The sequence below is a fragment of the Pan paniscus genome, chromosome 12 (genome assembly GCF_029289425.2).
Source record: "Pan paniscus chromosome 12, NHGRI_mPanPan1-v2.0_pri, whole genome shotgun sequence".
Classification (NCBI taxonomy): domain Eukaryota; kingdom Metazoa; phylum Chordata; class Mammalia; order Primates; family Hominidae; genus Pan; species Pan paniscus.
In genome coordinates this window covers 29,929,085-29,951,831 of record NC_073261.2, presented here as the reverse complement: position 1 = coordinate 29,951,831, position 22,747 = coordinate 29,929,085, and the positions used below count along the sequence as shown (strand labels likewise).

Sequence of the window (22,747 nt, the reverse complement as noted above, 5' to 3'; positions counted from 1 at the left end):
CTGGAGTCCAGTTCAGTTCTGCAACACCTCCTACATGACAGAGCCAGCATTGGAGCCAGTGTCTCTGTTTTCTCCCCTGATATTATGGGCAATGGTTTTATCCTGGAGCTTCAGCCTGAAAGACCCTCCACCAGCTGCCCATCAGGTGGACGTGGTTGGCTGGTGGCGTCACATTTCCTCCTTAATTTGGATTCTGAGAACAGTCTTCTGTCCTTGAAGATTGGACAACACTTGGGGACTTCCAAGAACATGTTGGTGACTCCCTTTGCCCCTATGCTGGGTTCCCTGAGCCCTGTGTTTTTTGGAAAGGGTGAGCCCTTTTTTTGGATGTTGGTTGTGAGTGGGAACTGAGCCCCTTACGTGTCCAGGGAGCTACTTCGAGGGAGATGTGGCTTGTCTGCCTACCCTGACTTCCTGGTGACTGATGATCACACACCTCTCATGATACTAAGTTTTCCTCTTATTTTCAGCTTATTTACTAATCAGGATATATGTCTGGGTGACTGTTATTTTTCTATTTCTTTTTTTTTTTTTTTTTTTGAGACAGGGTTTCCCTCTGTCATCCATGCTGCAGCCTCAACCTCCCAGGCTCGAGATCCACTCACTTCAGCCTCCCAAGTAGCTGGGACTACAGGTGTGCACCTCCACGCCTGGCTAATTTTTGTATTTTTTTGTAGAGACAGGGTTTCGCTATGTTGCCCAGGCTGGTCTTAAACTTATGAGCTCAAGCAATCTGCCTGCCTTGGCTTCCCAAAGTGCTGGGATTACAGCCTCAGCCCCAAAATAATGTCTTTTTAAAAGCACGGTTTAATTCTATCTGGGGAGGCAGAACTCTACATGGAGTGTAGAGTTCATATTCACCAGGTTAATGCCAGCTTCCCTAACATGGGATATTAAGCAGGAAGGAACTTTGAGTATAACATTTTGTTGATTAAGAATAAAGAAATTAAGATTAAATTTTATTGGGATTCACTTCTGGAATGGTGGTGTTAGGGGCTGTGTGGACTTGTTGCTCAGTGAAACAATAACTGATAAAAATTATTTTAAGAAAACAACCAAACTTGGAAATTTGCCGTATGTCCTAAGGGCATACAGCAAATGAAGAAACATTTATTCAAGAAAATCTGCTAGATCTCAGTAAGAATAGCAGATGTCTGTGGCACTTGAGCCAGAACCTGCTCCTTCCTTCTCTTTTCCCATCCGCTGCCCAGCTCAGCATGAGAGAAGCTATCAAGAGTGACCAAGAAGACTGGGTTCCCTTTCCCCTAAGTTCCCATCAAGGGCTATGGTATCTCCCCAGGAGGGCAGGCTATCAGCATCCCCCTACCTCCAGCAAGGCTGCATGTTGCAGAGGCTAAATTCCAGGAGAATGTGGCTAGCCCCTACTCATAGGGCAGAGGTTCTACCTGAGGCTGAGAATAATGGGTCCCCAGTTGCCCTTTGTCAGTCCAGCTAGTTTGTAGGGCAGAGGTTCCATCCTTGGAGAATCAAGCCAAGAAGAGCAAAGGCTACTGCCCCCATCCAGCACCCTGTTCATAAAGTGGAAGTGTCACTCCGAGAGAAGTGGGACACAGTCTGTGCGCCCAGCTCTAGAACAGTGACTCCAACATTTTCCCAAGTAGGAGAGGTAGGCTATAATAACAGAAAGCTGTGAAGCTCTCTGAAAGATACTGACTTTGTTTATAAAAGTGTAGGGAAAGTTCAAGCCTAAGGGTGTTCTAAAAAAAAAAAAAATGGAGAGTTTGGTGGTAATTAATAAGAGGCCGATAAGCAATAGGCAAAAGCTTGGGCCAGAGACCAGGAAAGAGACAGTAAAGAGTGTCTGGGGTCAGAACAAACCTCAAACGCTGACATCAAAAACTATCCCTGTGAAAGGTCTCCACTTAATTAGATAAAATGTAGAACAATTTATGCCCTAGGCAGTTGTCAAAAACAATAGAGCAATCAGGCAGCAATTAGTGGGGTCTAACAGCTGGGTATGAAAACACCAGAGGCAGACAGCTTAACAAAGAGATTAGGGAAGATACAGACAGCCCTGATAAAATGATTGTCATCCCAGAGAGAATGTGTGTTCACTCAAGGCTGTGCCCCCATGAGGAGCAAAATCAGAGGTTGGGTGGGGAGGGGAATATACTTCACCACAGGAGTCCAGCAAAGTCATTGAAAAAATAAGCAAACAAAAACAAGCCCTGGGATAGAGGGGCTTGTAGTATCCAGAGTTGCTACAGTATCTTAGCTAAGATGTCATTTTCAACACAAAATTATAAGATATGCAAAGAAATAATGACAGAAAAATGGGTATGACAGAAAAAAAGCAGGCAACAGAATCTGCCTGGGAGAGGACACAGATGTTGGGCTTAACAAAGACTTTAAAACTGCTATTATATTTGTTCCACTGGTCTACCTGTCTATTTTTATACCAGTACCTTACTGGTGCCCAGAAATAAATTTATACATTTGTAGCCAACTTATTTTTGACAAAGATGCCAAGAACAGACAATGGGGAAAGGACAGTGTTGTCAGTGAAGAGTCAAACTCTGTAAAATATTTGAAGAGATTTATTCTGAGCCAAATATGAGTGACCAGCCCCAGGAGATCCTGAGAACATGTGCCCAAGGTGGTCAGGCTACAACTTAGTTTTATATGTTTTAAGGAGACATAAGATATCAATCAGTACATGTAAGATGTATATTGGTTTGGTCCGGGACAACTTGAAATGATGGGACTTCAGCTTATAGGTGGATTCAAAGATTTTCTGATTGACGGTTGAAAGTGTTAAGTTATTACCTGAAGACCTGGAATCATAGAAGGGATTGTTTGGGTTAAGATAAGGGATTGTGGAGACCAGGGTTTTATCATGCAGATGCAGCTTCCAGGTAGTAGGCTTTAGAGCTCTTATAGGACCTAAAATGGTGCCAGACTCTTAGTTAATTCTCTCCCGGGTCAGGAAAAAGACCTGGAAAGGGAAGGGGATTCTCTACAGAATGTAGATTTTTCCCCACAAGAGACAGCTTTGCAGGGCTACTTCATAGTATGTCAAATAAATATATTTTGGAGTAAAATATTTTGATTTCTTTCAGGGCCTGCTATCTGTCATGTGATGCTGTACTGGAGTCAGGCTGGAATCTGGTGTCTTATTACTGCAGAGAGTCAGTCTTAAGATCTCTGTTTTATCAGTCTTAAGGCCTCTGTTTTAATGTTAATGCTGGTCAATTGTGCCTAAATTTCAAAGGGAGGAGGGTATAAATGAGACATGTCCAACCTCCTCTTCCCATCATAGCCTTAACTAGATATTCAGGTTTACTTTGAAATGCTCTTTGCCAAGAGGAGGGGTCCAGTTCAGTTGCTTGAGGGGCTTAGAATTACATTTTTGGCTCATAGTCTCCAATAAATGCTGTTGAGAAAATGGGATATCCACGTACAGAAGAATGAAATTAGACCCTTATTTCTTACCATATACAAAAATTAACTCAAAATCAATTAAATACTTAAATATGAGAACTGACACTATGAAACTGCTGAAGAAAACATAGGTGAGGCGCTTCAGGACATTGGTACGGGCAAGGCTTTTTGAATAAGATCTCAAAAGCACAGGCAACAAAAGCAAAAATAGAAAAATGGCATTACATTAAGCTAAAAAGCTTCTGCACAGCAAAGGAAACAACAAAGTGAAAAGACAAACTGCAGGATTGAAGAAAATATTTGCAAACTATACATTAGACAAGGGGTTAATATCAGAAATGTAAAAGGAACTCAAACAACTCAATTTCAGGAAACAATCCAATTTAAAAATGGGCAAAAGACCTGAATAGACATTTCCCAAAAGAAGACATGCAAATGGCCAACAGGTATAGGAAGAAATGCTCAACATCACTAATCATCAGGGAAATGCAAATTAAGGAAACAGCTGTAAAGTGAGGAAGAAGCTTGGGGCCTGGAGTTTATAATCTGGGGTTGGAGTGTCCTGGTTCTACTGCTATCTGCTTTATGACCTTGAGCTGGTTGCTTTTCCCTCTCTGACACTGGGTTTCACATGTGGCTCTGAGCACTCAGTGAAATTATCACTGGGAAGTGCTTGATGGAAGCTCTTTTCCACCCTACTCTTAGCAGGTCAGATATGGGGAGGAAAGAGAGGGAGTTAGGTTTCTCTGCTTCGCTGTTGATATGGACTTGGTGCCCTATGTCCCAGCCGCTCTAGCTGTGGCTGAAAGGGGCCAAGGTAGAGCTCAGGCTGTGGCTTCAGAGGGTGCAAGCCTCAGCCTTGGCAGCTTCCACATGGTTTTGAGCCTGCCAGTGTACAGAAGTCAAGAATTGGGGTTTGGGAACCACTGCCTAGATTTCAGAGGCTGTATGGAAACTCCTGGGTGTCCAGGCAGAAGTTTGCTGCACAGGTGGGGCCCTCATGGAGAATTTCTGCTAGGGCAGTGCGGAAGGGAAATGTGGGGTGGGAGCCCCCACACAGAGTCCCTATGGGGCACCGCCTACTGGAGCTGTGAGAAGAGGACCACTGTCCTCCAGAGCCCAGAATAGTAGCTCTACTGACGGCTTTCACTGTACACACCTGGAAAAGCCACAGACACTCAACACCAGCCCATGAAAGGAGCCAGGAGGGGGACTATACCCTGCTGGCCATTTGCACATCTTCTTTTGGGAAATGTCTATTCAGATCTTTTGCCCATTTTTAAATTGGATTATTTGTTTTCTGCAGTTGAGTTGTTTGAGTTCCTTGTATGTTTCTGAAGTTAACCCCTTGTCTAATATGTAGTTTGCAAATGTTTTCTTCTATCTGATTTTGTCTTTTCACTCTGTTGATTGTCTCCTTTGCTGTGCAGAAGCTTGGGCGCAACTGCCCAAGGCTGTGGAAGCCCACCTCTTGCATCAGCATGACCTGGATATGAGACATGGAGTCAAAGGAGATCATTTTGGAGCCTTAAGGTTTGACTGCCCCGTTGGATTTCAGACTTGCCTGGGACCGGTAGCCCCTTTATTTTGGCCAGTTTCTCCCATTTGGAATGGCTGTGTTTACCCAATACCTGCACCCCCATTGTATCTAGAAAGTAACTAACTTGCTTTTGATTTTACAGGCTCATAGGCAGAAGGGATGTGCCTTGTCTCAGATAAGACTTTGGACTGTGGACTTTTGAGTTAATGCTGAAATGAGTTAAGACTTTGGGGGACTGTTGGGAAGGCATGATTGGTTTTGAAAATGTGAGGACATGAGATTTGATAGGGGCCAGGGGTGGAATGATATGGTTTGGCTCTGTGTTCCTACCCAGATCTCATGTTGAATTGTACTCCCATAATTCCCATGTGTTGTTGGGGGGACCCTGTGGGAGATAATTGAATCATGGGGGGTGGATTCTCCCATACTGTTCTCATGATAGTAAGTCTCACGAGATCTGATGGTTTGATGAAGGGAAACTCATTTCACTTGGCTCTCATTCTCTCTTGCTTTCTGCGATGTAAGACGTGCCTTTTGCCTTCTGCTATGATTGTGAGGCCTCCCCAACCACATGGAACTGAGTCCATTAAATCTCTTTTTGATTGTAAATTACCCAGTCTTGGGTATGTCTTTATCAGCAGCATGAAAACGAACTATTACAACTGTGCACCCTCCGCAAGCAGAAGCAGGCTCTTCTGGCTCTTGGCCTCTCACTGGCAACACTCACCAATTCAGGTGCTGGATTTGGGTGGTGATAAGGTGGAAGATGCAGATACAATCCATAAAGCACTGTGTTAAGGACTGAATTGTGTCTCTCCTTCAGATTCATATGTTGAAGTACTAACCCCCAATGTGACTGTATTTGGAGATGGCATCTGTAAAGAGATAATTAAGGTTAAATTAGGTCATAAAAGTAGAACCCTAATCTCATAGAACTGGTGTCCTTATAAGAAGAGACCTCATGAAAGAGATGACAGAGAAAAGGCCATGTGAGGACACGGCTAGAAGGTGACTGTAAGCCAAAGAGAGTGGCCTCACCAGGAACTGAATCAGCTGGCATCTTGACCTTGGACTTCCCAGCCTCCAGGACTGTAAGAAAATAAATATCTATTGTTTAAGCCCCCTAGTCTGTGGGATTTTGTTATGGCAACCTGAGCAGACTAATCCACATGTCTAATGTGGAATCTCAATGCTCTTTTTGCCAATTCTGCCCCACTGAGGAACTAGGAAAGCAGTCCCACTCAAAATTATAAAAGCACAAGCATGAATGATGATTACTAATAAAAAAGACTGTTTTGGAGATTGTCTTCTTTCTACCCTTCTTCATATATGTTTGCTGACCAGCCTGGTGACAGAAGCCATCTGTCAGCCTGCTGTGGAGTCAGGTTGTGAGCACGGTGATACAGGGGAACAGAATCGCATGTCAGCAGTTATCCCAGAAATGCCAGGTTTGCTTCAGATTTTGATTTCCTCCCTATTTCCCCCCCTCAAACAGTGGTGGTGGATCATCAAACAGTATTTTTAGAACTGCTTTGCAGCTTCCCTGTAGAAACCTTTCCTCACTACATGGTTTAATCCTCTCATCTAGCCTTGTTTAAGATCTGCAGAATGCTATATTTGTTTAACTTTATTTGAGATTTTAAGGCTTTTCTGAATGTTGCTCCAAGTAATCTGATGAATGCAGAACTCCAAAATTTATGCCTTAAAAGGCTTAACTACTGATATGTTTGGAGGCTTACTTATTTTCTCCCTTTATTCTAAACCACATAGGGCAGGGCAGCTAAAAAATCCCCTTGGAATTAGTGTCAGAAAGTCCCTTTTTAAAAATTAATAAACTTAAATTTTTTTAGAGCAGTTTTAGTTCACAGACAAATTGAGTGGAAAGTACAGAGAGTTCCTATATGTCTCTTATTTTCACACATAAAGTCTTTTAATTGGGCTATCGTAACTTTCAAGGACAAAAGGACAGTATTCTCCTTTATGGAGAAGTAGTAAGTTTCTTGGCTAGATTGACGGCCTTCAGTGATGGTAGGGGAGGGTGCAAGTGTCTGGCTAACTGACCAGCCTGCAGCTTGAGTGAACCTGAGCCCAGGGTCCAGCAGGGTGTACTTGTGTCCGTGCGTCTGGCGGAGCCATATAAGATGTCAGTGGCAGACTCATATCTAATTCTGGGGGAAACCTTCCCAGTGGTCACAACCTCAGGCCGTGTTGTTCTCCAGAGAGAATGTGTCATTTAATCCTAACTCCTCCTTTTTTAAGGTAGTTTTGCCCATGTATCTCATTTGACCCTTAGTAAGGCCTAGTGTCATTTAACTTAGTAACTTGTGGTATACAAAGTCCTCACGCATGCTTTCTTACTTGAGATTGCAGCGAACTTCTAAGGTGGGAATATTATCCCCACTTTATGACATGGGGTGTGAGCTGAGAGCCAGAGGTTCCAACAGCCAGCAGCTGGTTGGTGTCTGATGATCCACCACCACTGTTTGAGGGGGGAAAATAGGGAGGAAATCAAAATCCAGCTGTGGATGGAGATGGCGTGCTGTCCTCCATGCATCCTGCTCCAGGTCCATTGTCTCCCAAAGGGCATGTCTGCTGTTCCAGAGAAAAGTCATTCAGTGATATTTGTGAAAACATATGAATAAAGGAAGACTTTATCCAGGACCATCACAATAGGTATGGGGACCACAGCAACGGGCTTGCAGTGGTGGGGGGAGATTGGGCTCAACTCCCAATACAGCACGGGCAAGTGGGAATTTGTAGTCTAGGAACAGGGTAGGGGGTCAGTGGATGGGAACTTACTAAGAGGAAACATTGAGAGTAAAGTGGATTCTGGCTAAACCCACCTAACAGGATTCTTGCTAAACTGGCCAGGACAATCAGACATCACCTAGGGAATGGTGGTAGAGGAACCTAATCAGATATTGAGGAGGGGAGGTTTTTGCTAAACTGGCTCAGCAGGGTTCTTTGCTAAAACTGGATTTTACAAAGAAGTGCACAGATGGGCCTAGAAGGTTCAGGAACCTGACTCTAGTTTGGCCAAGCAGAAAATCTTTGTTACTGCCACTGGTGGAATGGCTGCAAGCCTTATATTTGAAGAGTTAAATTTGTTTTATATATACTTAAATACTTAGCTAGTTTAAAATATTCCATATAGTAAATTTAAGTTAAAAAATGTATTTAGGCCAGGTGCGGTGGGTCAGGCCTGTAATCCCAGCACTGGGATATTTTTGGGAGGCCGGGGCAGGCGGATCACTTGAGGTCAGGAGTTTGAGACCAGCCTGGCCAACATGGTGAAACCTTGTCTCTACTAAAAATACAAAAATTAGCTGGATGTGGTGGCATGTGCCAGTAGTCCCAGCTGCTCGGGAGGCTGAGGCAGGAGAATTGCTGAGGCAGGAGAATTGCTTGAACCCGGGAGGTGGAGGTTGCAGTGAGTCGGGATTGTGCCACTGCACTCCAGGCTGGGCAACAGAACAAGACTTTGTCTCAAAAAAAAAAATGTATTTAAAGAAAAACCTATGGACCACAGTACAAGGTCATGGTAGAAGCAATGATTTCCTGAGTGTCAGTAGTTCAGGAAATACTGTAGTAGTATCCATGCTAGCTTCGGGAGGTGACAGTGGAAGTCAAAGTCCTGCCCCTTTCCAGCCTTACTGGTTGTACACAGAATGTTGAGGTCAAGAACCCCCCAGCCCCCCATTCTCTGAACCTTGATGCCCTCACTGAGGCAGGGAGTAATGATTTCCCTATGGTGGGGCAGGCCTTGTTTTTAGGAGCAAATGACAAAACAGAATAAACACCATTGATACCATTTGGGGCACTCCACCAGCACAGAATCATAGACTGGGGGAGGGAGGTGAGGGCTGGGGAAAGGGACCACATCTGGCAGGGGGCACTGAAGTGCCTAGTTTGTGATTTCCCTGGAATTTGATAGTTAAATTAAAACCTGGACCAGGTCAAGAGCCCAGGGGCTCCAACTCTACATCAGTTGCGTTTCCATCACATTTATCTGCGTTTCACTAGTGGTTGAAGAACATGTCTGGCCCCTGCACTGCTGAGCTGAGCAGTGCTGTGAAGCGTTCAGCAGCATTAGTGTTAGTCTTGGCCTGTGCAGGTTTCTCTGACTGATCCTGTGGGTATCTATGACCTCAGTTATCTTCGTACATCAGTGCCCACCTGCTCCCGGGTACACTGTTCTGGAATGATGTGAATTTGTTCACACCTTCCTAGTGGGTGTGCATCTGGCCATCCAAGAGTCTAGTCCTCACGGAACCCTGGTTATGGGGCCAGATGATAGTCCTGAGGGCATTAGGTGATACCTGTGTTCTCCTGGGCTGGCTGAGTTCTCCAGATGAGAGAGAGCATTCCTTCTGCCAGAGGCCTGCCCACAGTGGCTCTACTGTCAGTGTCCTGGTTTGCATGTACAGAGGCAGGGCCTGAAGTTGGGTGGTAAGTGGGGGCTTGAGGTGGCTTGGAGGCTGTACCTGCTACATGTTGGTTTACAGTTTTTAGTTTTTCTATAGGTTTCTTCCAGTGGGAGATGGGAATACTTCTAAAAAATGAATTCCAAAGTCACATTTTCCCTGATCTCTTTATTTCCCAGCTACCAAGAGTGTTTTAAAAAATGTAAAAGCACACATAGAGATTTTAATTAGCTTTCACTGTCACTGCTCTTGGTGGTGGTAATTTTACATATGATATGTGACAGGGAGACACTTTGTGAGGGCCTTTGTTCTCAATGTATTCTCTCCCTCTCATAACTCAGATGTAAAATTTGGAGAAAGAGATAATGGTGAAAGTACCTCAACATTGTCTTATTTTCACATTGATATTCCTACTCGTTAGCATTTTCCATGGAAACAGCACCACAACCAGATTAGGAATCTTTCTGGAACAAAGGGAAAATAGTTCTTGTGACTTTTGTGAGCAGTCTCACTACTGCATTGTTTATGGGTGAGGTCACCTAGGAGACCTAGCTCAAAGGCAAAAGATGGCCCTGCTCTAGGGGTTTTATTAATAGACCTGAAATTGCTTGCCCTCTTGAATTACCCAAGTGGTTTTAGTTTCTTTTGTTGTTTTTGAGTTGTTGGATTTTATTTTATATTTGCAGAATCAGTGCTTCCTTCAGAGATAGGGAGTTTGGACGGACTAGGTTTAGTTGTGCTGATGACAAATGGACCTTTAGAACCCCTGGAGACCTCCTGGGACAAACGAGTTGCCCTTTATGTGTTGGTCGTGAATGTTGCCTGTTCGTGTGGTGGTGGGTGCCATCTTGACCCAGCTTTGCCAGGTCTGAGCAGGGGTCTGTCTTTGCTGGTGAGAAGGGATGCTCATTGCAATTCTTGTGGGCAGGTTCCTCCCTGGTTTGCCCCAAGTGAGAAAGAGATTTGTCTTCAAAAGCCCAGTAGGAGAGTCCAAGAGAGTACCAGGACTTTTGAGATTGGTTTGAACAATTGAGATCCTAGGGAGTTCTTCACTGCCTGCAAGCTAAAACCCAGCTCTGTGGTCTGGTGTTAAAGGATCTCCAGAATTGACCTCGTCCTGGCTCTCCAGCCCCATTCTCTGTCCTTGATACACAAGACTTTCCTGTTTCCTGAGTGAGTGCTTGTTGCTGGATGCACCTGTGCCTGTTCCTTTTGAAGTCAGATCAATTCGCACCTCATCTGGATCATCTTTTGCCAGATTTCAAGCTTCTTCCTTGCCTCCCTAGCAGCATGGGGCATGCATCTCATTTTGTCTTGGAGTTGTGTTATCTGAATGTTTTACTCCATCATTAAACTGTTGGATTCTTGCAGGCAGAGATCACTTCTGATTCACTTGTGTGTTCACTGTAAGTGCCTAGCTCAGTACTTGTTGAACAGATGAATGGACAGTTCCAGATTACAGACTCCTTTGGACACTCTCATCAGAAGGCATTTCAGGTCATCAAACCAGGCTTGCTTGACAGGATGACAGAGACTCCTTCTCCTGCAGGCAGGGCTCCTGTCTTCTGCCCTGGTCCCTTCCCTATTAGCCTGATCTTTGCTGGTGGTTGAGAAGAGGTGCCACATGAGAAGAAGGCAGATGTTGCTGTTGAGCATGAAGATGCTGCGTGCCAGTTGGCACTTGTCCCTACATGGTTGAACTTACTCAACCACAGCTCTGGTGGGTAGCTACAGAGCACTGCCCAAGGAAGGGCACGGGCCTCAGAGGCACAGCTTATTGCACTCTTTTAAAAACTGCATTTCTTTTTGAGGTTTCATTATTCCAGCCACTGTCAGCTTCGCAATAAAGAGCTGTGGTCAGGTCACTGTGGAAGAGGCCCATGGAGGACTGCCAGTGGGGGTCCTCCCTCACCAAACACTGAACGCTGAACAACCAGCAACACAGCCGAGTAGCTGAAGCCATAGAACCCTCTCTCCAGGAAGGTCCTATATAAACATCAGGACTGCTTGCTGCCCTTTTGATTTGTTTTAATGAGAATAGGGAAGACTGAAGTCCTTTTGTGTCTCTGCTAAGTGTTCACCCCAACACTGAATGTTTCAAACAGGATTCCATTTTCACAGCTAAAATAAACAGGTTATACACCACTTTGCCAGAGATCTACATGTAGTAAAGTTGCTGAATGTGTGACCACTTTGTGTTTCCATGGGACCTAGAGGACCAAGATGTCTCTCCCTGATTTCAGTTTGTTGTTGAGGAAGCTAGAAACAGCATTGTAACGTTGGTGCTGCCACTTGGAGGCCTTGGGCAGGTCATCCCCAGTCTCCTGGCTTACTGCCTGGTTTCTAAAATAGCATTGTCTTCCCGGCATTTCATTGATCTGTGATGGTTGCTTCACATTTATAGCCCTTTATGGAATTTTGTTGCTACTCAGAAAATTTTTTATTTTCTCGTGAAGCCAATTTTGACACTTGTGAATTAGAAGGCAGGCTTTCCTAGTGCTTAGAAAAATAAACAGAGCCTGCCTGACTCCACTTGTCTGAAGCACGTTATTATTAACTTTCAACTTATTATCAGTTCTGCTCTTAACATGGCGCTGTAGAAGGAAATGGTGTGTGTGGTGTTAATCTTCAGTGCCTCTTCAGGCCCACGTGCCATCCTGCTGAAGGTGCAGGACTGGCAATGGCAAGGGGGTCTACAGCTTTGGCTGGCCTTGACATTCTGCATCATGTGATTGAGCAAGCCTGAGACCATCTTACCAGATTCACTCTAGGCTCTCTGTCTTTTCTTTGTTTTCCCAAAGCTCTGTTAGCATGGACTTTTGAAAGTTGCCTGAATATTAAAGTACTATGCTAATAACTTGCTTTCTAGTAAACAAAACCAAAAGTTGGCTTAATGGTTGCTCACTGACCTGGCATAAACTAGAACACAAAGCTTCCCATTTAGAAAAGGTTCAGGCAGCCTCCTGCTGGGATCTGCCCAACCCCTCTAGGAGGTGGCATGGATGCCCACCTCTTCTTCCAAGGGTGCACTTTGCCTTTAGGTTTGGGGAAAAGTACTGGGCGAGCCTTTGGGACTGTTGTGTCTCATGAGTGGGCTGACCTTGGTGGAGGCTTGCGTTTCCCATGTGGGGCCTGACTTTTTATGTGTCCAGCCAGAGTGATGAGCTCGTTCACTTTCCCTGCAATGCTTCCTTGTTGAACCTGAAAGAGAGGACATGGGAGCTTTTGTAGGAGAGAGAGGACACATGCTTTATTCTTGAACTGTGAGGTGTATGTCACCAGAGAATTGGAGACAGCGGTGACTGTTTCTCAAAACAGCTTGCACACTCTTCCCTTACCAAATCAGGATTGAGTAAAACCTGTTGGTAATAGTAAATAGAAGGAAGTTATAAATAAAACACAGTAGTCATACAAGCAGAGCAGAGGAGCCCTGCTCACAGAGCCAGCCATCACCACAGACGCCTGGGCTTGAGTTGTGTCTTGCTGATTCAGCAGGAGGGTGCATTTCCCCTTCCACTTTCCTGTTGAAATATATTATTTCTGTACAATATTTATAGAATCCCTGTCTCCACCATTAGAAATACAGAATATTCTTGCTTTTTCACTTTGCTATTAGTTGATATTGTTGGCTAGGTTTTGTCTGTTTATCCTGTTCACAAATTTTTGTTTTTTAAACTTTATTTTTTAACTATTTTTGACAGAAACAATAACAATATTTCTTCGAGGGGTTTAATTTCAGCTTAATTTAAGAAAAGAAAATCAAACATGAATGATACAAAAAAGAATCTGCTCTCATCCTAAAGTTCTGCCTTTTGCTTCTCTAGGAAGCCCTGTTTCCTGACTAGAATTTGGTGTTGCTTGATGGGAAAAGCTGGAGATGGAGTCAGAGACTGAGTAACCACAGGAGATGCTTATGAAGACATGGGTGGGGACAGGGCGGGACATAATGAGGAACTCTACAACTGAAAAAGATGATGCCTTTTATTAGCATTTGGTAGTAGTCGAATTAATGTGCTCTGCACTCTCTTCTGCATATCGGAAAGAGCACTGGACTAGTAAGGCCTGCCTTTAGGTGCTACTTCTGCTGCGGCTGCTGACCTTGAGGGAGCCCCTCTACCATTGTGAGCCTGGCTCCCAGGCATCAAACTAGAATAGCTGTCTCTCCCAGCCCAGCGGCGTGGTGTGAGGACCAGGCGAGTCAAAACATGTGGGCAGCATTTGCAAGCTGTGTTGTTGCTGCTCACACTTACATTTCTTCCCCCTTGAGGTTTTTTACCTACAGAGACCTCTAGACAAGGTGTTTCCTCCCATGGAGACCAGATGAGGCAGGTGAGCAGGCAGAAGACACCTTGGCCTGAGAAGTTCTTGGTCTCCTCCTCTCTTGACCCTCTTCTGTGGATTGGAAACACTGTGAGAAACTACATCCCTTGCTTGCATTGGCAGCAGACACTGTTGAAGTCCTGGGAGAACACGATGCTGTGAACAGACCGAGGGGAGGAATGGTGGCTGCTCCTCACAAGAGGAAGGGGTCCTGGGCACATTTGGACTTTGCCTCCTGGAGTGGCCCACAATGCGGGCACTCCCCTGTGGCAGGGAGGGGGAGTCAAGGAAAGGAACTCAGCATTTTCAGGGCTGCATTTTCACACAGCAAGCCCTAAAGCTGCGTTTGTTTCCTGAAACAATCTTGATTTCATTCAGAGGAGGAAAACGACATTTTGGAGAGTCTGCGGTCTGGGGTGCTTTGATCCTCGTTCACAGTCCAGGGAGGTGTAGCCACATCCCCCTCCTCTGCCCTGCTTGGCAACTCACTTTTTTGTGGAATGGTGGCCGCTGGCCACTGCTGTTTTGACCAAATAGCTGGGTGGACCCTGAAGGGGCCATTCTGGCCATTTCTGGCCTCAGGCTGGGTGACGGTAGAGGATGTAGTGTCAAGGTTATGCGTGACTGATCCTTTCTGTAAAACAGCCCATCCCATCCCTCACATTAAAGGAATATAAACCCGAGTTCATTTGTGTTGGGGTTTGCTTGTGTTAATTTATAGATCACTTTTTTTCTAATTGTTTAAATGTTCTAAACAAAAGAGTTTATGACTAATTATGTGTTTATGTTGTGTGTCTGATACAATGTAAAGCCATCTAGTTAACATGAGAGTTATTTGACCATTCTGTTTAAAGTTTAAGAAACACCTGCTGTAGGGAAATCTCCATTTGGTTACTGAAAGTTGTGATGGATTGAAGGGGTGGTGGTGCTCCACTGCTTTGTGGGAGCTTTCTCCCACCCAAGCTCATGGGTAGTGTTGAAGCCCCCATGCTACAACGTGACCCCCACCCCCAGCCTGGGGGGCCTGGCTCAAGCTGGAGAGAACTGGGAGAGCACCCATGCAGGCGGCCTCTGGTGGCTGGAGCTGGAGAGTTTCAAGTTGGGGGCTGTCTCAGCTCCCACCATGTGGACTGGCTCATTTGCAGAGTGGGAGGATGATGGACATGGGTAAGCAGAGGGGAAGGGCCACATTTGCTGCCAGCCTTGGAGTCAATGGGCCAGCTCAGCCATGTTCCTGCTGAGGTGTTTAGCTCAGCCCAGACTCCTGAGACAAATACGCCTTTCTGCCTAAGCTCACCCCCCTGCACAGCGTCCTGGCTGCTCTATATAGTGTCTTAGCCAGGCTAGCAGGAGTTCCCATGACTGTCCTCACCATGATGGCATGGTCACTGCATCCCCTGGGTTAAGGGGGTGGGTGGTGAGGGCATGGGGTGAATGCAAAACACTGTACGGCAAGGCAAAGGACATTGCTGTGGCTGGGATGTGGGCCGCCCACTTTGCATTCTGTCCTGAGAAGCCATGAGCAGCTGCAGCCACACCTCTCCTCAAAGGGAAGAAGGAGAGAAGCAGAGCTCGGGTTAGAGGCTGTTCTAGCGGCTGGGGCAAGTCAGGGTCCAGCTTCCAGGTGGCCAGCTCTGGGCAAGGGAAGCAGGAGCAGGCACCAGGCCAGGCCTGACAGCTTTGTGTTTGGGTGGAAGAAGAAAAGGGAAGAGAAATCACCATCTTTGGCAATGAATAAGGCACACCCAGCCTGCTTTGGGGTTTAGAGCCTCCTGCACTCCCGCCTCCACCATAGAGGAGCCAGACTGGGTTCATGCTCCACAGTCTTCCAGCTGCGTCTCCTGGAATGAACCTTTGAGTAACAACTCTGAGTGAGTGATGATACCCCCCTTATTGTGGACCCACACTCAGAGATAAGCCCAACTCACAGGTCACGGGGAAGCCCGTGTCCTTATCTCTTCAGTTCCCGGCCCTCTTGGAGCAGCATGTCTCCTTTGATGAGGGGATTGAAATACTGGATGCTTTCCTCGGTCCTTTCATACACTTATTCAGAAATTTATGTGGCACGCTGGAAGGCCTTCCTGGACAACAGACGGGCAAACTTTCAGTTAATTGTGTGAGGGCTTCAAGTGGTTTCAAGTGACAATGGAGTAAGAAATGAGACTTGTCAAAGTCCTTGCCTGTTGTAGGAGAGAGAACTGCGCTGCTCCTGGTGCACGCTGACTGCAGTCCTAACCACGCAGCTCTGAAAGCAGACCGCCATGTACAGTGTTCCTGTTGTCTTTGTGTGTGGTATTGTGAAATTGATGTGGTAATCAAATGACGAATGAGGCCTGGTGCGCGGGAGTGAGAGGGGTCATGTGTGGGAACACTGGGTTGATTCACCTCAAGAAAAAGCCCCAGAATCCCTGGCTGCAGAACCCAGGGGTGCCGCTGCCTGGAAAGGACAGAGTAGCAAGCCAGCCCCTCACACAAGGGAAGGCTTCAGAAGAGGCTTGGCCCCCACCATTGTGGCCCTCAGGTTGTCTACCATTCATCTTTGTTACACTTTGTGATGTAGCTCTGGACCAAGCCTCTTATCATCTTTGTATCCCTAAGGCCTGCTCCATAATAGACCCTCAACTGTTTGTTAAAGCAGGAGTCCACAGTCCCCGGGCTGCAGACCAGTACTGGCCTGTGGCCTGTTAGGAACTGGGCTGCACAGCAGGAGGCGAGTGGCAGGCATTACTGCCTGAGCTCCACTTCTTGTCAATCAGCGGTGGCATTAGATTCTCGTAGGAGCGCAAACCCTGTTGTGAACTGCGTATGTGAGGGATCTGGGTTGCGTGCTCCTTATGAGAATCTAACTAATGCCTGATGATCTGAGGTGGAACAGTTTTGTCGCGAAACCACTCCCCTTGACCAGCCCCCCAAAATTGTCTTCCACAAAACCAGTCCCTGGTGTCAAAAAGGTTGGGGACTGCTGTGTTAAAGAGATTGCCAGTTTACAGAGAAGAAATAGCATGAGGTGCAGAAGCAAGAAATTGGAGGTGCTGAAGAAAGAGTGGCTGAAGTGTGTGGTGTGGAAGGCAGTCGGCAGATCCCCGCCCACCCCAGACTGCTCCTGGCACCTCCCAGACATTGCGCTTGTGATTATTGACACATCTCACTCATCTCCCAGATTGTGAGCACCTGTTTTGCTCAGCACAAACATTTTAAAGCACTTTTTTCAGGCAACTTATTTTCAAACTGCTTCTTACAGAAAATCCCCTGAATGTTCATGGTATATGGGTGAACCACAAGGAGCTGAGCTGCAGTTGTAAACTGGGCTGTCCCAAAGACCTCCAGGAGAAGCTGGGAACCAAGAAGGACATAAAAGAAGTGAGGGAATTGCCTGCCTTGTTATCTGAGGAAGGGCAGTCCCAGAGAGGGTGGCTGATGCAAAGGCCACACCAGATAAAAGTCTAAACAGCAAAGAGGCCAGGGCAGGAGCAGGATGAAGACACTGCTAGGAGGTTCACAGGCCCCGTCATTGCTGTTGGAGACAGACTGTGAGGACTGTGGGAGGGACGCTGGTCAAATTCCCAGGGTATGGGAGTTGGGGTACTAAGGGAGTTGAAGTCGTACTTATGGGGAAGATAGAGCTAATAGAGTTGTCAATGGATTGGATGTGGGATGTGAGAGGAGGAGGAGGCCAGGATGTTATTTCTTGCCTGGAGCAAGTGGAAGGACAGAACTCCATCTACTGAGATGGGAAACCTTGAGGGGCTGGTGAGGTGAAAGAGGAAGGCTGGAACGGTCTGGGCTTGTTCTGCTCCTGGAGCATCCTCCTCTGCCCTCTTGTTTACAGGGATATCCATGTCCCTATCCAAGGTATCTCAGTCAGTTCAGGCTGCTATAACAAAATAACTGAGACTGGTAAACAGCAGAAATGTACTTCTTAGACCTGTGGATGTTGGGAAGGCGCTGGCATTTAGGGTCTGCTGAGGGCCTTCTTGCCATGTCCTCACATGACAAAAGGTGAAGGGCAAAAAGGGCCTACCTAGTTCCCTCCAGCCCTTTTGTACAGCACTAATCCCACCTATGAGGCCAGAGCCCTCAGGGTCTAATCACCTCCCAAAGGCCCCGCTTCTTAATACTATCACATTGATGGCTACATTTCAACATAGGAATTCTGGGGAACACATTCAGACTGTAGCACAGTGACTGACTCCCTCCATTGGAGTCTGGGATGTGCATTTGTATTCTGGTTCAGGCCCTGTATTATAGTAGTAAGCATATTTATTAAACTAATGAGGCATGTCAGTTAAGTAAATGAAGTTAACTCATCGCCATTGCTGCCTGTCCATCATCACTGGCAGACAGTAGGGCTTGGGAAATGGGAAGCCAGAGATAAATGAACATCTCTCAGTGAGCACAAGCTCGGGGGCCCTAAGTCAGGTCATTTGTGTCTGCAGGTGAGAAGGGATACGCATTGCCAGCATGTTACTTCTCTTCCTGTGCTTGATTTAATTTTTTTTTTTTTGAGATGGAGTCTCGCTTTGTTGCCCAGGCTGGAGTGCAGTAGTGCGATCTGGGCTCACTGCAACCTCCACCTCCCAGGTTAAAGCGATTCTTCTGCCTCAGCCTCCCAAGTAGCTGGGACTACAGGCACGTGCCACCACGCCCAGCTAATTTTTTGTATTTTTAGTAGAAAGGGGTTTCACCATGTTGGCCAAGATGGTCTCGATCTCCTGACCTTGTGATCTGCCCGCCTTGGCCTCCCAAAGTGCTGGGATTACTGGGCCCCTGTGCTTGATTTTTCCAAAGCACATTACTTTCCTGTATTTAAGCCCTAGCAGCGTTGGATGGATGTTTTGCAGCATGCTTGGGTGTTAAGTGTCCTTTGAGTCAGAGCTTTACTCACAGTGACCCTCTCCTGCCCTGTGCAGGTATAGAGAGCTGGGAGGTGGGAGGTGGGAGAGGGCTGGGCCCCAGCTCTGAGGGGAGGAGGAAGCAGACCTCTTCAGTACAAGAGGACCATGATGCTGCCCCCTCAGAACATGGATGTCTATCCTGGAGGGACAGAGCACCCACCTCACTTCCCTAGGAGTCCAGGGTCCACTCACACCCCTCTGATTGGGAGACTCTGAATTCCTTCCAACAGTAGTCGTAACTTCATTTGACAGGCGAGGAAACTGATGCACAGAGATGGGACCCTGTGGAAGGTCACATGCTTCACAGCGGCTCACCAGGTCTGATGCCGTTGCCTGGGCTCCCCTCCCCCATGCCACCAAGCCATATTGCTTCAAGGAACAGGCCTGTGCTCTCATGTTCCTTTTCAATAGCAACCTTTGGGCCTAATTTTTGGTGATTATAAACTGTAGCGCAAGCAAAGTACCGTGGACCTTGGTGAAAAGTTCCGGTTGGAGGAACTGGAGAAGGTAGGAAAGTTGGGTAAAACTCACATAGACTTAGCTGTAGAGAAAGGGCTTCCAGGCTCACAGATGGCTCCAGTACAAGCGCTGTGGGGGCCAGCCTCAGGGGAGGTTAGGAAAAGCCAAGGTGAGAACCTCACATGCCAAGGTGACAACCTCACATGGCTGACAGCCCATGTACTGCGCTCTATGCGGATGTTTTCTGTGTTTCTTCACATATGTGCTTGCTCCTTAGTGTGTCCTGGTGAGACCAGTGTTATTTCCGTTATACAGAAACTGAGGCTGAGAGAAGCTCAGCAGCTCTTTCACCTATGGGGGAGGAGGGATCTGAAGTGGGATTAGCTGAGCAAGTGGGTGGATTCCTGAGGCCCCACTCTGGGCCTCACAGGTTGATCCAAGGGTTTAGTCTGCGGAAGGGCAGGTGTTGACACCTGTCTTAATCCATTTTCTGCTACTCCAACAACATACCACAGCCTGGGTAGTTTGTAAAGAAAAGCAACTTATTTCTTACAGTCTGGAGGCTGGGAAGTCCAGGAGCATGGTGCCCGCATCTGGTGAGGGTCTTCCCATGGTGGAAGAGTGGAAGGTGGAAGCCAGCATGAGAGACGGAGAGGAAATCGGGCTAAACTCCCGATTTATCGGGAATCCACTCCCCTCACTCCTACAGAAACAGCATTAATCCATTCATGAGGACAGAGTCCTCGTGTCCTAATCACCTCTTAAATGCCCTGCCTCCCACTACTGTTAGAATGACAATTAAGTTTTCAACACAGGAACTTTGGAGAACACATTCAAACTATATCAAGAGCCTTTTGTGGACCAGGGTGCTGGGGGCCTGGTGGGCTTGGAGCCAGAGCCCCGAGAGGCATGAGGAAGGCCTTCCTGAGACCCCTCCCAGGTCCCCTCCACCTTGTCCGTGTTCCTGCAGCATGTGGCCTTTCCATCCTAGTTAATACCTGGGCCTTTGAGGCAGCATTTTTTGTTTTTGTATTTTATGCTAGAGAAGCATATTTGACTTCGTTTAAAAGGTTAAGATCTTTCCTAAGCAGATGGCTTTTGTTTGAAAGAAAAAAAAATGGAAGGCCTGCTTGCTTCCACTATTCCCTTGCACCGTAGGATGGGGAAGGACACCCAGGGTTGGAGTAGTCTCCAAAGTGGGCAAATTAGAATCAAGGACCCCAACTGCTGTATCGTAGGCCCCACTCCTCCTGCATCGCCTCCCAGAATCAGTCCTTCTGCTTTTATGACCCCTGCCAACCCCACAACCCCTTCCCACTTGACATCAGATGGCAGTTTTCTCCAGTGTTCAACATCCTCTTCTTCCTGGGCGGCCCCCTCAAGTTGGCCATATTTAAGGAAGAATGAGTTTTGGTGTGTTCTCATCTCATGGTCACACGCTCTTCTTCTCATACCTGTTTTATCATTTGCTTTGCATTAAAAGTTGATTCATAGCACTTAACTTTCTCATTGGTTATGTAGAGACATTCATTCATTCACTCACTCACTCACTCACTTACTCACTCATTCCAAATATAAACCAGAGGAAGTTTCTGCTGCCATTGGCTGTTGCTCTGGAATACTTGGAAGCAGGCCTTCCTGGTCTTTGCTGTATGTAGCACGTACCTTGGCTGGTGACAGACCTGAGCGGATGCTTGGGAGCAGAATGTGAGCTGTTGTGGCAAGCCTGCACACAGGCCAGTGCTGCCTTGTCTTTGGAGTGGAGCCTCCAGTTTGCTGGTCACCTTGGGCTTGGCCATTCTGGAGTTACTGCTCCTGTTCTCTCTGTTGGCCTTGCCTTGTCCCTGCTGCCCCTCCCTGTCACCGCAGCCATTCTGGCTCTGGCCCATTCAGTGTGTGTCATCAGTGGCTGCATTTTACTTACCCTGTGCCCATCCCCATGTTTGTGCCATGTCATAGAAAGCCCTCCTAGGTGCCCGTTGTTCTCTTATTTGCTGGGCTTCAAGAATTGGTGGCCCTGAAGCCCCCAAGGGTCCCAGGACCCCTGTTAGGTGTAGACAAGGTCTGAGTAGATCCCTGGGTAGATTGAGTTTCCATCTGGCCCTAGGGGACCCATGGAAACGGAGGCTGGTCTGGAACACTGTGGTAGAGAGTGGGTCACATTTTCTTTCTAGGTTGGATTAACAGCTTTAGTAGAGCCACTTCAGTGAACCCATCATCTTTACATTAAAGTCATCTCACACCATGGAGTCTCCAGAGTGGTGAGGTCCAAGCCTAGCCTAGGGAATATTGGGAGTAGGGGAGGCTCAGGGGATGTGTTCAGGGTGTTCTGAGCCCCACCTGGAGTTAGAGAGGGGGTGTGGTATTGTGAAATATATATTTGGTCTACCTCCCTCTTTTCCTGAGGTATTCTTAGAATCTCTGGAGCGGTAAGAGTATCTTTGTATGCTAATGAGGTGACTGGTGGCTGGGGGCTCTTAAATTTAGGATTTGGCTGGTTGCCAGGGTAACCAATCCCATGATTAGAGGGCTGGAATTTACAGTCTTCCACCCTCCCACCTCTGGGGAGGGGAGAGAGGCTGAAGGTTGAGCTGGTAAATCAATGGCCAGTGATTTAGTTAATTATGTCTATAATGAAGCTTTCATTAAAGACCCAAAAGGAGGCCAGGTGTTATGGCTCACACCTGTAATCCCACCACTTTGGGAGGTCAAGGTGGGAGGATTGCTTGAAGTCAGGAGTTTGAGACCAGCCTGGGCAACATAGTGAGACCCCATCTCTAATTTTAAAAAATTAGTAATTATCCAGATGTGGTGGCACACGCGTGTGGTCCCAGCTACTCAGGAGGCTAAGATGGGTGGATGGCTTGAGCCCAGGAGTTTGAGGCAACAATAAGCCTGATGTCATTGCACTCCAGCCTGGGAGACAGAACAAGACCCTCTCTCTAAAAGCTGGAAAAAAAAAAAAGTACAAAACCCCAAAACTCCAAAGGACTGAGTTCTGGGAGCTTTTGGATAGCTGAGCATGCAGAGGTTCCCGGGGAGTGGCACATAGGGCGGGCAGGGCAGCTCCACGCCCTTCCCACATGCCTTGCTCTGTGCACCTCTTCCAGCTGGAGGTTCATCCGCATCCTTTGCAGTATCCTTCCTGTCTGTCTGCAGGAAGGTGATATTTGTCTTTCTGAGGTTATTATTAATAGTAACTTTCAGTGCCAGTGAATGGTGTGACACCTCACTGATCTGTGATTTTAGCTGTCCTGGATTTGGGGTTTCTGAGAGTTAAGTCCTTTCCTCTTTCTGCCCCTGTAAAGTAGCCTCTTTCTTAGGGGCTGCTGACTCATGCTCAGCTTCATGCCAGCCTTTCATTTTACTTTCTCTCTTGTGCTGCCTGTGTTTGGAGAGCAGAGGCACAGTGAAGCTTCTCAGCCCATTTGCGGCCACAGTGACAGCAATAGGCTGTGGTGGGGTAGGACGGGGGTGGGGTAGGACGGGATCCGGTGGGTGGGGCAGGGAGAGGGGCCCCCATTGCACTTGGGCTTTTTCTTTGGGTTGATAACGATAGTTCATATTTCATCTCCATGTGACCTTGAAAAAAATCACTCTGAGCATCCGTGACCTCATCCGTGCAACTCCTTCTAAAAATTATTCTTAGAAGAACCCCAATGAATAAGCAAAAGTGGAGCTCTGATGTGTTAATCCTCACCCCTCAA

At 46.9% G+C, this 22,747-nt stretch overlaps 1 protein-coding gene across 11 annotated transcripts in view; it reads left to right on the top strand.

Annotated features, from left to right (window-relative positions):
* The window catches only part of INPP4A (inositol polyphosphate-4-phosphatase type I A), a 146,111-nt gene that overhangs the window by 48,072 nt on the left and 75,292 nt on the right, over nt 1-22,747 (top strand). The window contains exon 2 of one of the 11 annotated variants that reach the window (XM_055107618.2): nt 4,833-4,935. The exons of the other annotated variants lie outside the window; for them this stretch is intronic. The gene's annotated coding sequence lies outside the window, so the exon portion shown is untranslated. The remainder of the gene's footprint in view (nt 1-4,832; nt 4,936-22,747) is intronic. 11 annotated transcript variants of the gene reach the window in all.